This window comes from Narcine bancroftii, chromosome 8 (genome assembly GCF_036971445.1).
Source record: "Narcine bancroftii isolate sNarBan1 chromosome 8, sNarBan1.hap1, whole genome shotgun sequence".
Taxonomy (NCBI): Eukaryota; Metazoa; Chordata; class Chondrichthyes; order Torpediniformes; family Narcinidae; genus Narcine; species Narcine bancroftii.
In genome coordinates this window covers 148771252-148787281 of record NC_091476.1, presented here as the reverse complement: position 1 = coordinate 148787281, position 16030 = coordinate 148771252, and positions in this window count along the sequence as shown.

Genomic DNA, 16030 nt, shown 5'->3' with positions numbered 1-16030 from the left:
TTAGAGGCAACGTTCTGACACTGCATTGATATAGTATCATAACACTATTCCTGACCTCGCAATAGCCTAACACTTCACTTTTTTATTCATTCACAGGAAATCCTGGCATCCTAATGACCCACAAACTTATTCAGAATCAGAATTTATTGTCATGAACAAGTCAGGAAATTCGTTGTTTTGCGGCAGCGTCACCGTGGAAACCTTCATATTATAACCATCTTACAACGTTGCTATAAAATTAAAAATAGTGCACGGAAAGTAAGGCAGTGTCTTTGGTTCATTGATTATTCAGGAATCTGATGGCAGCAGGGAAGAAGCTGTCCGTGTGCCATTAAGTGCTTAACTTTAGGCTCCTGTACCTTTTTCCCAATGGTAGCAGAGTGAAGGGGAAATGGTCTGGGTGGTGGGGGTCTTTGAGGATAGAGACTGCTTTTTTAAGATGCCACCTCATGTAGATGTCCTCAATGGAGTGAAGTCTGGTGCCTGTGATGTTGCAGACTGAGTTAACAACCCTCTGGAGTTTATTCTTGTCCTGAGAGTTGGCACCTCCATATCAGGCAGTGCTGCAACCAGCCAGAATGCTCTCAGGGTACTCCTGTAGAAGTTTGCGAGTTTTCAATGGCATACAGAATCTCCTCAGACATCTCACAAAGTATAGCCGCTGCTGAGCCTATTTTGTGATTATATCAACGTGGAGGCTCCAGGACAGATCCTAGAGATATTGAAACCTAGGAATTTGAAGTTCTTGATCATCTCCACTACTGAGCCCTCAATGAGGACTGGGCCTTATTGTGGACAGATAAAAGGCCTACCCCATTGATGAGTCAGGATTTAAAACATTTAACCATGAGGAACATGAATGGTTTCATCATTATGGAGACTTTTTAAATTTGAGATGAATTTAATTACTTGAATTTAATTGACTGGATGCAGCGGTAAAATCTTAACCCATTCCTCTGGACTTGTCTTTCAGTCATTTGGATCTAGACCTGTATCTCACAACTACATTACCACATCCCTAAAACAGCAGCAAAGAATTTTATCACTGTGACATTTACAGTTAGTTGCACGTTAGTTAATACCTGGAACTACAATTGCATTTCCGGCAGAAGAAATGATTGATCTTTTACCATCTCCTTGGAAACAGAGTCTTTGGCATCTCTACTTCTCTCTCAAACTCCCCAAGTCACACAGTCATGGAAATGGAAGTGAAACACCAAAGTCTGCAGACACCATGATTGGAGTAAAAACACAAAGCTTGGGAACCTGAGGTGCTTCAGTGAGGGGCTCAAGCCCAAAACATTGGTTATGTATCTTACCCACACTCCTGTTCGGCTCCGAATCATGGATCCTCTACCGGCATCACCTACGGCTCCTAGAACGCTTCCACCAGCGTTGTCTCCGCTCCATCCTCAACATTCATTGGAGCGACTTCATCCCTAACATCGAAGTACTCGAGATGGCAGAGGCCGACAGCATCGAGTCCACGCTGCTGAAGATCCAGCTGCGCTGTGTGGGTCACGTCTCCAGAATGGAGGACCATCGCCTTCCCAAGATCGTGTTATATGGCGAGCTCTCCACTGGCCACCGCGACAGAGGTGCACCAAAGAAGAGGTACAAGGACTGCCTAAAGAAAGCTCTTGGTGCCTGCCACATTGACTACCGCCAGTGGGCTGATATCGCCTCAAACCATACATCTTGGCGCCTCACAGTTCGGCGGGCAGCAACCTCCTTTGAAGAAGACCGCAGAGCCCACCTCACTGACAAAAGACAAAGGAGGAAAAACCCAATACCCAACCCCAACCAACCAATTTTCCCCTGCAACCGTTGTAACCGTGTCTGCCTGTCCCGCATTGGACTTGTCAGCCACAAACGAGCCTGCAGCTGACGTGGACATTTACCCCCTCCATAAATCTTCGTCCGTGAAGCCAAGCCAAAGATAAAGTACACTGTAGAGTTTCTCCAGCATTAGGTTTTAATTTGAATCATGGAAATAATCAAATCAGCACCCACCATCATACACCTAGTCACAATCATCTACATTAATCCCATTTTATTCTCCCCACATGCCCATTAATTTCCCTCTCATATTCTAACACTCATCTAGAATCAAGATTTATTGTCAAGAACAAATCATGAAATTCGTTGTTTTGTGGCAGCATCATAAAGCAAACCTTCATATTATGAATCATCTTACAATAGTATAGAAAAAAAATAAAAATAATGGAGCACGAAAAGTAAGGCAGTGACTTTGGTTCATTGATTTTTCAGGAATTTGTGTGCTCGTCTTTAGGTTCCTGTACCCTTTTCCCGATGGTAGCGGAGTAAAGAGGGCATGACCTGGGTGGTGGTGGGGGTCTTTGAGGATAGAGGTTGCTTTTTTAAGTCACTGCCTCATGTGATGTCCTCGATGGAGTGAAGTCTGGTGCCTGTAATGATGCAGGCTGAGTTAACAACCCTCTGGAATTTTTCTTGTCTGAGATTTCATGCTTCCATGCCAGACTGATGCAACCAGCCAGAATGCTCTCCATGGTATACATGTAGAAGTTTTTGAGAGTCTTTGGTGACATACAGAATCATCTCAAACACCTCACAAAGTATAGCGTGAGCCTTCTTTGAGATTTAAAGTCCTTGATCCTCTCCACTACCGAGCCCTCAATGAGGACTGGGTCATACATCTACATGCAAGTTTTAAGCTAATTAAAGCCTGTAGTACAGCCTTTCATTGTTTGTGCCTGTTTGTTCACACTGCACCACACCACTATTTAATTAGCTTAAACTTGCACACCAGGTTCCGTAACCTTCCTGGCTCCACGTGCTTTGCTCCTCCCCAGGGGACAGCATGAGTCTTTATGTGGGGATGGTGATTGGCAGGGATTAGGTGGAGCCAGTCTCCCAGGTTACCTCCCTGCAGGTACAGTAGGTTGCTCCCTGAAGTAGGCAGTGCAGGCAGTCACCAACAGTGCAGTGGTTGTATCGCCAAAGTCGGAAAAGGAATGGGAGATGAAATTTAATTCAGACAAGTGTGAAGTGTTGCATTTTGGAAAGGTAAACTAGGGAAAGACACACACTGTAAATGGGAGAGAGGCATAGAAACTTGGAGGTATGGTACATAATTCCCTGAAAATGGTGGCACAGGTAGACTGGATGGTGAAGACATTTGGCTTGTGGCCTTCATTGACCAAGGGCATGGATAGTTGGGATAATATGTTACAACTATACAAGGCTTTGGTAAAGCAACACTAGCTATTAAGCGTGAATGTCTTCTTCTTTGGGTTGGCTTCGCGGACGAAGATTTATGGAGGGGGTAAAAGTCCACGTCAGCTGCAGGCTCGTTTGTGGCTGACAAGTCCAATGCAGGACAGGCAGACACGGTTGCAGCGGCTGCAGGGGAAAATTGGTTGGTTGGGGTTGGGTGTTGGGTTTTTCCTCCTTTGCCTTTTGTCAGTGAGGTGGGCTCTGCGGTCTTCTTCAAAGGAGGTTGCTGCCCGCCAAACTGTGAGGCGCCAAGATGCACGGTTTGAGGCGTTATCAGCCCACTAGCGGTGGTCAATGTGGCAGGCACCAAGAGATTTCTTTAGGCAGTCCTTGTACCTTTTCTTTGGTGCACCTCTGTCACGGTGGCCAGTGGAGAGCTCGCCATATAACACGATCTTGGGAAGGCGATGGTCCTCCATTCTGGAGACGTGACCCAGCCAGCACAGCTGGATCTTCAGCAGCGTGGACTCGATGCGTGAATGTAGTTACTGGCTAAAGAAAGAATGTCATTAAGGCAGAAAAGGGCAGCAAAATTCATAAGGATTTTACTAGGACTGGAGCTCTTAAGTTGCAATCAGAGTCTAAATTAGCTGCGACTTTTTTTTCCCTGGAGAGTAGGAAGTGAGGAGGGTCCATACTGAAATATACAAAATCATGGGGGCCATCGACAAGGTGACACTTTATCTCCGAGTAGGGAAAAACAAGAGGGCAAAGATCCAAGTAAAATCTGCACAAACAGCAAAAGAAACCTAAGTCATTAGAGCTGTGAGGCTCCAGGTCTACAGGTTAGACCAGCCATTCTCAATGGGGGCCACAGCATATTTAAGTAAAGCCTTATTTTCTTTTCACCTCATATAACACAAATATTTTTAATGCTTTTTACGTAGCCACTAGGAGAGAAGTACACAAGAAACCAAACCTTGGTTGCTTCACAGGGAAGGAGGAGACTCCAAAGGTGACCAAAGCAGAAAAAAGGTTGAGAATGGCTGAGATAGACCATTGATCTGCATCAGTCAGGTACAGCTGGAACATTTTCTTTCTGTCGCCTCCAACTGGATAGACCGTCAGAACTCACCTTTTCTCTTTCCATTCTTCTTTCTTTCTTTCTTTCTTTGGCTTGGCTTCGCGGACGAAGATTTATGGAGGGGGTAAAAAGTCCACGTCAGCTGCAGGCTCGTTTGTGGCTGACCAGTCCGATGCGGGACAGGCAGACACGATTGCAGCGGTTGCAAGGGAAAATTGGTTGGTTGGGGTTGGGTGTTGGGTTTTTCCTCCTTTGCCTTTTGTCAGTGAGGTGGGCTCTGCGGTCTTCTTCAAAGGAGGCTGCTGCCCGCCAAACTGTGAGGCGCCAAGATGCACGGTTTGAGGCGTTATCTGCCCACTGGCGGTGGTCAATGTGGCAGGCACCAAGAGATTTCTTTAGGCAGTCCTTGTACCTTTTCTTTGGTGCACCTCTGTCACGGTGGCCAGTGGAGAGCTCGCCATATAATACGATCTTGGGAAGGCGATGGTCCTCCATTCTGGAGTCGTGACCCATCCAGCGCAGCTGGATCTTCAGCAGCGTGGACTCGATGCTGTCGACCTCTGCCATCTCGAGTACCTCGACGTTAGGGGTGTGAGCGCTCCAATGGATGTTGAGGATGGAGCGGAGACAACGCTGGTGGAAGCGTTCTAGGAGCCGTAGGTGGTGCCGGTAGAGGACCCATGATTCGGAGCCGAACAGGAGTGTGGGTATGACAACGGCTCTGTATACGCTTATCTTTGTGAGGTTTTTCAGTTGGTTGTTTTTCCAGACTCTTTTGTGTAGTCTTCCAAAGGCGCTATTTGCCTTGGCGAGTCTGTTGTCTATCTCATTGTCGATCCTTGCATCTGATGAAATGGTGCAGCCGAGATAGGTAAACTGGTTGACCGTTTTGAGTTTTGTGTGCCCGATGGAGATGTGGGGGGGCTGGTAGTCATGGTGGGGACCTCAGTTTTCTTCAGGCTGACTTCCAGGCCAAACATTTTGGCAGTTTCCGCAAAGCAGGACGTCAAGCGCTGAAGAGCTGGCTCTGAATGGGCAACTAAAGCGGCATCATCTGCAAAGAGTAGTTCACGGACAAGTTTCTCTTGTGTCTTGGTGTGAGCTTGCAGGCGCCTCAGATGGAAAGATCTCTTTCCATTAACATTACCTGATATATTGAGCATTTATTTTAGCTCTGGCTTATATTTCACATCTATTACATGTTCCTTGATATTTTCTCTATCAACTAGAGAGCTTATCCCCACAGCAATACTTGCCACACCCTATCAGAAATAGTCTCTTTATTCTATCCATCCCTCCCTCACCCAATCTGCTACTAAAAACCCTTACCACCTCCCCCCCCCCATCCCCCTTTTATTCGGACATCTCTCATGTTCCCCCACACCTTGATGAAGGGCTCCAACCCCAAACGTTGACGATGTATCTTCACCTTTGCTGTGTAAAGGCACCGTTTGACCTGCTGAGTTTCTCCAGCATCCATGTGTTTTTTTTCACTTAATCACGGTTTCGACAGAATCCTGTGTTTTACCTCTGCTACTCAAAACTAATCTCTTTTCTCTCTTTACCAGTTCTAATGAGGGTTCTCTGACTTGAAATGTTAACTGTTCCTCTCTCTCTCTCTCTCACTCTGTGCAGATGCTGTGTAACCTGCTAAATGTTTCCAGAATCTTCTGTTTTTATCTCATTAAATAGCAAAATTTTAACATGTTGCTAAACACTTAGGGTCATGTTATTCGTCACTAATTCTTGAGTAACATCCTGGCAACAAGTCTTTAGTGTATATGAAAGAGGTTTAGTGGACCATTCTGGGCTTGAAAGCCCCTTTTAAGCAGGTGACATTGATGGGGAGATGTAGCCTCAGTGGTCGTTGATTTTCGAGCTTCTCTTTTCTTCCATTCTACCTATGTCATATACAGGTACCACCTATTAATGCGAGTATGCCAAACAGGATGATCCGATGTTCGTTGTTCCCAGTGGTGTGTGTTAATGTTTCATGACCATTTCTCCTTAGTCACTTCTCCATTTTTTAACACAGTGCCAGCTGTGTCATCAGAGCCCAGATTGGCAGGCTGGAATCAAATCAGTGTTGCACAAAGATTTAAGATCGCCAGCTGACTTGTGCAAGTACATTATCAAATTTGACAAGTGCAATGTATGCCATAAATCTTCACTACACTGCAAAGAAACTTGGACCAAAATCTGCTCTAATAGTCCCAAAGAGGAGACTATGACCCATCTCCATTCCATCGCGATGTCCACATTGATTTCTTCTGGCAGCACCATTACCCCTGGCACATTCCTACAGAGAAGACAAGGTTGCTCTCTTCAATTTCGCCTTCTTGCAAGTGAATGCCAGACCATATGCTCATATCAGAGACAATTTTGTGTGGTCCTTATGGGCCAAGTGAAGCATCCTTAGCCTCCGATACAATGAGGCCACATAATGATTGCAAATGAAACAGGTTGTAAGTAACTCCAGAGATCAAAGTTAGGGTGGAGTTCAAAGCCACATTAACTGCCTCACAGTATGTTTTAAAAAATATGCCAGTGGAGCTTGCTTTCCTTGATAGTATTTCTGAAACATCCGTTCACTTTAGTTTTAATTTAATTTAATTTAATTTTCACCTGCCTACTTTTCCCACCTAATTCTTACCAATTTTTCAAATAGAAATACAGTTATGTTTTAAGTAAAAACTCAATGCTGGAGAAACTCAGCAGGTCAAACAGTGTCCTTTATACAGCAAAGATAAAGATATGTGACCAACATTTCAGGCTTGAGCCCTCATCAAGGTATGAGCAGAACGTAGGTAGGTGCAGCCACCAAAACATTGGTCACGCATCTTTATCTTTGCTATATAAAGGACACTATTTGACCTGTTGAGTTTCTCTACTGCTGTGTTTTTACTTCAAACACAATGTCTGAAGACTCTCGTGTTTTACTTCTTACAACTAGGTCATGATGTTCTTCCAATTTAACAGTTGATACAACATCACAAACAAGATCAAATTTCACTATTGAATTGTGGGGATATTTTGAGGAATTGCTGGTAATCTCAACAATGTCTCCTAAATGAGAAAATGTTTATGCTCCAAAAGAGATACATTGATTTTAAAGTATGAGTTCTTTTAAAAATCATGGTTTCCTCCACCCCCCCACCCTCACGCCCCCCCCCTGCCCCCGCCACAAAAATGGTGCTTTTTACTTGCAAAATGCTAAGTAGCGGTCAGGCATAAAATCACTCTTGTCCATGAGAATGCAAATGTGTAATGTGTCTGAAGATTTACGTTCTTATAACAGTAGTTCTCTTGTGAAATGTAAATGGGGAGTGTGCTTTGCACTATTCAGAACATTTACTAAACCACACTTCTAGTTGGGCTACTGATTTTGATTGAATAAGATTAATCAGCATTTTTAGACAGGTTTCTGAATGAAAGATGGAAAAAATACAATAGAACGTGATGATTAGGAACTGTGGGGGACATAAACATTTTTGGGATGGCAGATTTTTATGTTTGGCTGCCTACTGTACCCTGCTCCAAAGTTGCTGCATTGAACTTTATCGAAAAGGCCACTTCAGCCCATGAGTCAGTGCTGCCCAATTTATACTCAATTCACCTGCACCCTCAGTACTTTTTGAAAGGTGGGAGGAAGCCAGAGCCCCCGGGGAAAATCCATGCAGACACAAGAGGAACATACAAACTCCTTACAGACAGCGCAGGATTCGAACCCCTGCCCCAATCACTGGCGCTGTAAAAGCATTGCGCTAACTGCTATGCTAATCAGGATTGGAAGGAAATGTGCAGTAAGTGTAAAGCAGTAACTAATGTCACATCCTGTTGGCAAGTAAGGTGAGGTTTGATTATGAATCAAGGGAACATGCTACTATTACTTGAGAGAAATAAAAGGGATAAATTATATTGGATGTCGCACAGTATGCATTATGGGAATTGAAATAAAGACAAAATGAAGTGGAACAAGACATGAAGAAAAATCAGAATTACTTTATGGCAGCAGCAAATTTGGAACTGGGGAACATATATTAAGATAAATCATTGGATAAGAATTATGATTCATGTACTACTTGTGATTCAGTTGGATCATTGTCGTCTTTCTACAGCTGGTAGTGAAGGAGAAACAACAAAGGAGAAAGAAGAAGCAACATGATTTAATGTATGAGGCGTTGACTGAGCAAATGCTGAAGGTGATTGGAAGTGACATTGTCATGCCATTGCCGTGGCGTTAATCATTTGGGGGTGGACACCTGCAGTCATGCCTTCAACAAAAATGCATAACTCATAGTGAACCAGAAAGGGCCAAAAATTGAAAATTTCTATTCCATGATGCTGTGGGGATCCTAGTGACAGTTCTGTAAATTAAAAAAAACAGTCCTGTAGTCTTTGTTATGTGACAATATCATCAATGAAAGAATTCAATGCATAAATTACAACATGACTGCCCACAAGATGCAGCTGCAGTGGAAGTAGTAGAAATTTGAGACAGCAATAAGCATTAGCATAACTTTGCTGTCCTAATCTTTGGACAGGAAACATTCCTTCATCAGACGAAATTGATGGAGATGGTGCAATCAGAAGGGAAGGTTGCATCAATGAAGGTGGAGAGATCTGGGTATTACAAGTGGAGAAAGATAACAAGAAACCTCTTCTTTAAAGGTCTTTGAATATTTTTAAGGTGGAGTACATTGATACTTGATAAACAAAGAGGTAGAAAGATACCACGGGTAAACACAAAAGCAAAGTTAAAGAGGAGGAGTGGGTTTAAGGAATTATGGCCTACAAATGCCCTGATTCATATCTTAGCACACCAAATCAATATCTGCCTTTAATAAATGACAATGTTTTCCTTCTGCCAGTCACTACAAAAAAATGTTTCCTCTGTCATATCATCTATTAATATGCTAATAAAGGTGCATTTTGCTTCTGGACCGAATGGCAATTGCAAATTTGTTCACAAATGAAACAATTTGAATTTTTCCTTTGAAGAGTCTCAAAGACAGAACTCTAGCAGAGTTGCACCAATGTATCAAATACTTACTTAATGACAGAAAGATATCATCAGGAAAATTAAATATTAGAAAGATTCTAAATTCATTATTTAAAATAAATGTTGAAATTTGACTGGACAATTCATATTAATTTCTCATTTCTAACTCAATTACGCCATCTGCTGTGCCTAAAATGAAAGGGCAGTTTGTCTGAATGTTGCAACAGTTTGAAAGTCGCAAACATTTAGCAAATATAACCAACAGAGGAGACTTCAACAACATGCCCATCCTCAGGAATAGAGGGACAGCATGTGATTGGCAGAGAAATGGCTGAAACATTTGCAACCTTGTTCAGCCACCAGGGCAAAATGGATTGCTCCTGAGATCTCCATCATCTCAGAAACCAAATTTGCCCAACCAATTGCTTCACTTGAGATCTGAATGTCATCAAGCACTGAATATGGACAATCCAATTGATAGCACTGAAGATTTGTGCTCCAGATATGGCTGCACCTCTAGGCAAGCTCTTCCATTAAAATTTAAATACTGACTTCAACCTAACATTGTGGAAGATTGTCCAATGTCACAAAAAGCAGGAAAATCCAATCCAACTCAGTCTAATCCATCTACTCTCAGTAATTAGCAGTGATGGATCCATCAAGGAGAACTTGCTTGTTCATGAATGCCCAAGCTTTCTTTAGACAGAACAATTCAACTCCCCATTCTTCGCATCATTAGTCCTAATATAGACCAACTCCGCAGCTGAGGGTAGAGTGACTGCCCTTGGAATCAAGGCAAGCTGAAGGTGAAGCCAATGGACAAAGGGAAAACAGTCCAGTGGCTGGAGTCTAAAACTAAAACTAAAGATGATGATTGGGGTGGCTGGAGGTTCTCATGCCCCATGATATCACTGCAGGAGCTCCTCAGGTTTGCATTGTATCGTAAGATCAGAAGTGTGTAATATTTGATTCTATTTGCAACTTCTCAGCAAATAAAGTGTAGCAGGATAAACAACATTCAGGCATGGTTGTGAGAAGTGGCAAGTAACATTTATATTACAAAAATGTCAGATGATGACCATCGTGAACATCTCATCACCTACATTACCATTGCCAAGTTCTCCAATATCAGTATCCTTAGGACCACAAACACAATTGTACCAATTTCATAAATACTCTGGCTGCAAGAGTATGTCTTGAGCTGAGAATCGTACAACAAGCAAAGTCACCTCTCATTGTTGCAACATCTTTCCACAATCAAAAAGGCCCTGCTAGAAATTTGTTGGAATGAATGTAGTGCCAAAGTTCTCTAGAAACTTGACACAATTCAAAAACAAAACAATCAGTTAATCGGCAACCCATCCACTGTCCTCAGCATTCATTCCCTTCCCACAATCACACCATGGATTCCTGAGATACCATCAAGCCAAATATCTCCACTTCTCTCATTGTCTCCCCTTGAAAATTCTTATTTTAAAAACCGCCCCTCATTTGATAACAATACTTTCAAATATAATGAAATTTATTTATCCCAGAACATCTCTTTCTTAAGGCAATCTTTAAAGCCTCTCTTATCTTGTAATGGGGCTTGTTGATTCCTCTTCGAAGAGACTCGGGAAGTTTGACTATATGAGACCATATGGTGTTATTAAGCAAAAATTAATGCCTAAATTCAGCTAAAACTCTGCTGCTTTCACATGATATGTGTCCCTCTATTCCTTACATAGTTGTGTGCTTATCCAGAACCCTCTTAAATGCTGCTATTCTCTCTGCTTCCACAATTACTTCTGAGAGCCCATACCAGTACCTACAAATCTGTGTGAAAATAATTTACCTATACATCGCCATTAAACATTCCTCTCACTTTAAATGCTTATCCTCTGGTATTTTTGAAATGTTTACCCTGAGATAAAGATTCTGACCCTCTATCATTACCTCTTGTAATTTTATAAACTTCTATCAGATTTCCCTTAGCCTCTGACAATACAAAGAAAATAATCCAAGCTCTCCTGATAACTCATAGACTCTAATCCAGGCAACATCTTGATAAGTCTCTTTTGAACCCTTTCCAAAGCTTCCACATCCTTCCTGTAATGCAGCTTCCAAAATTGCACACAATACTCCTGGAGCATTATTAAAACACAAAAGTTTGCAGACACCACAACTGAAGAAAAAACACAAAGCTGGAGAAACTCAGCTGGCCAAAGAGAGGACTTTATATAGCAAAGAAAGAGATACATAACTAACATTTCAGGCTTGAGCCCTTCATCAAGTTACAAGCAAAATGCTTGTATCTTGATGAAGGGCTCAAGATCGAAACGTTGGTTATGTATCTTTATATTTTAACTATAAAGTTGATTTCAGATTTATTGTAAGAGAGCATACATGAAATCACATACAACCCTGAGATTCTTTATCCTATAGATGAGGCGGAATTACCACTTATTGGTAGTTCAAAAAATTTTACACAGCCTATACATGTAAACAAATAAAGAACTGTAAACAGATAAGGAATGTAAACAAACTGCAATACAGAGAGAATTTTTTTTTAACCAATGAAGAACACAGTAAGAGTCCTTAAATGAGTCCATGGTTGAGTTTATTGTTGAGGAGTCTGATGGTGGAGGGGTAGCAGCTGTTCCTGAACCTGGTGGTGCGAGTCTTGTGCCATCTATATCTCTCTCTTGATGGCAACAGTGAGAACAGAACGTGTGCTCTGTAGTGCAGAACCTTGATATTTGCTGCTGCTCTCTGACGGCGGTGTTCTCTGTTGATATTTGCGATAGTGAGGAGAGTTTTGCCTGTGATGTCCTGGGCTATGGCCACTACCTTTTGGAGGGCTTTACCGTGATACAGCCGGTCAGCACACTTTCCACCACACATCTGTAGAAATTTGCCAGTGTTTCAGGTATCATACCTGAGGATGTAGAGGCACTGCCTACATTTTCCTCATACCTTGCTGAAGGGCTCAAGCCCAAAAAGTTGTTATGTATCTTTATCTTTTTTATATAAAGGTACACTGTTTGACCTGCTGGGTTTCCCCACCATTGTGTTTATACTCCAAGGGCAGCCTATCCAAAGCTTTATATTGTTGCAACTTTCTTCCTTTTAGACCCAATGTCCTGGCTAATAAAGACAAGCAGACCACACTCCTTCATCATAATCCTGTCTACTTGCAAGGAGCTATGAACATGAACCCTGAGATTTCTGTGCATAAAAAAGACCTTTAAAGAGAACTGGCATTAACTGTATACATTCAACTTTCATTTGACTCATTCATGTGCCACACATCACATTCATTTCCACTTGTCATTTCTCTGCCCATATGTTTCATTGAACTGTATCATTCCATATATTGACAACACCTCTACTGACTCATCAACATCTCCTCTACATCGGAGAAGATTGGGAAATCACTTTGTTGAGCATCTTGGCTCTGTTCACAGCAATAGCGTGGATCTCCCACTGGCCACCCATTTCAATTCTCCATCCCATTCGTTTGCTGACATGTCTGTCCACGCTCTTGTGAACTGCCAGACCACAAATTGGAGGAAAATCACCTCAACTTCCATCTGGGCTCCCTCCAACCAAATGACATTAACATCAATTTCTCTGGTTTCTGTTAAAACATCACCCCACCCACCTTCTTCCTCTTGTTTCCTTTCCTCTAGTTCTCTCCCTCTCTGTCTCCTTTAACAGAGCCAAAATCAATTCTTACTTTTCCTCTTATCATATCCAATTAAGACCTTTTGTCTGTTGGTCTGGTCTCCTCTTCCTCCCCCTCCCATTTCTCTCCCCAGTCTTTAATTCAGAAGTCTGTCTGCATTTTGCTTTTTTACCTTGAAGGTCAGGTCTGAAATGCCCTCCTATGGTCACTACGAGACTGGCTGAGTTTCTCCAGCATTTCTGTGTATTTTGATTCATCAGCCATAAACAGTAATTTAACATGATACAAAAATTAAATACATTGCGAGTCTATTCTGGAACACTTACCTGTTACTGGAGGAATTAACTATGTACAGTTTTAAATTTTGATTTTATGTTTAAAATATTTATTAAAATTGAACAATAATCAGTTTTCTGATTGAATAATGATTAACTTCCTTCTGGTAATCAAAAAAGATTGCTTCTCTGCAGCCAAGAAGACGATGTTATATATGTTCCTGCTTTACTCTCCAAAAACAAATGTACTTTTCTGAACATTCCAGACATAGAGACATATTCATGGAGAATATCCACAAAGTGGACATGTTTTTAATAAGTGGAGTAGTACGGAACCAAAACCCTTCTGATCTGCTTAGCGGGAGAGAAATAAGGCTAACCTTCCAAAAAACACACCATTACAGCAGAGATGTTCTTAAATTCATGTTTATTCCATGAGCACAGAAGTGTACTTATGTACCAAAATTGTGAAAACAAATTGTGTATTTTTCCAGTGAAGTAATTTTAACTGACGTGCAAATAAAATATCATTGGAGATCCAGGTGATATATTTATGATGCTGGCCAAGGGCGAGGAATGCAAATATTCTTTATCTATTCACCTGGCCACTGTCCTCTTTGGGAGGTATATGAAGTAGATACAGTGTGAAATATACTTGACATTATTTAGCTGACTGAAAAGAAGAGTTTCCAGGGAAAATGTTTATAGTCTTTCCTTGCATTCAATGAATAGTCCAAAAGTTGATTTTGTATTTCTTGGCAAAGTGGATGAAAATATGAGCAAATAAGTAAACAGGGGATTCTCTGTGAATACAGGTACAAAATGGTGTGAGATTTAATTCTGCAAACAAGGAAGCTTCCAAAACCAGTCCTGAATTCTGCTGCTTCTCACCTCATGCAGATTCTTCAATTCTTTTCCAAGTCCAGGATGGCACAGTTCGCATAGCACAATGCTGTTATGGTACCAGCAACCCAGGTTTGAAACCACCACTGTCTGCAAGGAGTTTGTACATTCTTCCCATGTACGCGTGGGTTTCCTCCAGGTGCTCTGGTTTCTTTCCACTTTCCAAAAGTGTATGGGGGAGGCATGGTTGGCATAGTGGTTAGTGCAATGCCATTACAGCGCCAGCGATCGGGACCAGGGTTCGAATCCCACACTTTCTGTAAGGAGTTTGTACGTTCTCCCCGTGTCTGTGTGGGCTTCCTCCAGGGGCTCCTGTTTCCTCCTACCAATTGAAACATACCAGAGGTTGGAGGTTAATTGGGCGGCATGGGCTCATGGGCCAAAATGGCTTGTTACCGTGCTGTATATATTTCCCCCTCCCCACCCCAACCCTGTATATCTAAATTTAAATTTAATTGGTTACATGGATCACAAAACTGTATTTGGGCACTACGGGCTCACGGGCCAGCAGGGACTGTTACGGTGATGTATGTCTAAATTAAATTTAAAATATGCAAAAGAATTCTGAGGTTGAGGGTTCAGGTAATAATTAGAAGGATTTCTACGCTGTGGTGGGGAGATAAGGTGAACACTGGATAAAGTTAATCTCAAACATCCTTCAACACCCAAAAGCTATAAAATCTCTCAGATACGGTACATGATTTTCTGTTGACATCCAAGTTCAGCCATGAGATAGAAAGATTTTGCTACAGGCACCACAATCAAATTTGCCTCCTCTCTTGAAGATGACCATGAATTTGCATCTCTAAGGCCCCCAACAGATTCTCTTCTTTCCAGGAGAATCAGATGACCGTGATCAATGTAAACTTATGATCGCTGTAGACTTACAACTTTCCTGAGTTTCGAAAGTGGCAGCGACCACCTTTGATTTCTTCACACGGGAATTTTCACCCAGTGACCTCCTAGTCACTACACGAGGTTCATGCCTCCGAAGCCCACCTTAGGGTTAACACGTGACCTTCTGTCAAACAAGTCTTCCCCTCTAACATCATGTCTTGGGTCACCAAGTGACTCTGGTCACATGAAGTCCTCGTCTTGGATGGGGACTGGGGAAGTCACACACACACACACACACACACACACACACACACACACACACCACACACACACACACACACACACACACACACACTGGGTATCAGAGTGGCACAAACTGCTGTCAGGACAACAGTGCTGAAACCCACAAACAAAGCAGTTTAGTCTTCTTTCTCCCACTGAAACTATTGGGTTAGCACACTGACAGTTACGGACGGCAGTGCTAGCATCTGTGAATGAAGCCACTCAGCCTCTTGTTTGCTGAAGCTGCCAAGTGAGCACGCACTCACAGACCAACCATCTGACTGAGTGCCCTCCGACTGACTGACTAACTCAGCACGCTGGGCTCTTCAACAGCCCCAGCGCGTCCCTTCAGCTCTCCCAATTGGTGGAGAGAGATTGACTATAGCGGGCGTGCTCTCCCCGAGTCCACCGGCTTCCAGCACGTGGCTCTCACGCTTCTGACAGCTGTCACTGCTCCAGCACTGTTTCACCGCTTCCCAAGCAGCTTTCATTTTTTTCCCAGCATTGTTTCAGGGGCTCCCCACACAGCTGTCAGTTCTCTCAGCACTACTTCAGCACTTCACAGCAATCCTCTCTCTCCTGCCGTAGGTTCAGTCCTGTTCCTGGTCTAAAAGTAAAATTGTCCAGGATCCATAACACCTCCCACCATTCAAAATGTAAGGGGGGGTCGTGTAAATTAATTGGGTGTAAATTGGGCAGCATGGCCTTATGGGCTGAAATGGCCTGTTACTGTGTTGTCTGTCTAAATAAAATTTAAAAATGAGCTTATTAGAAAAGAAAGC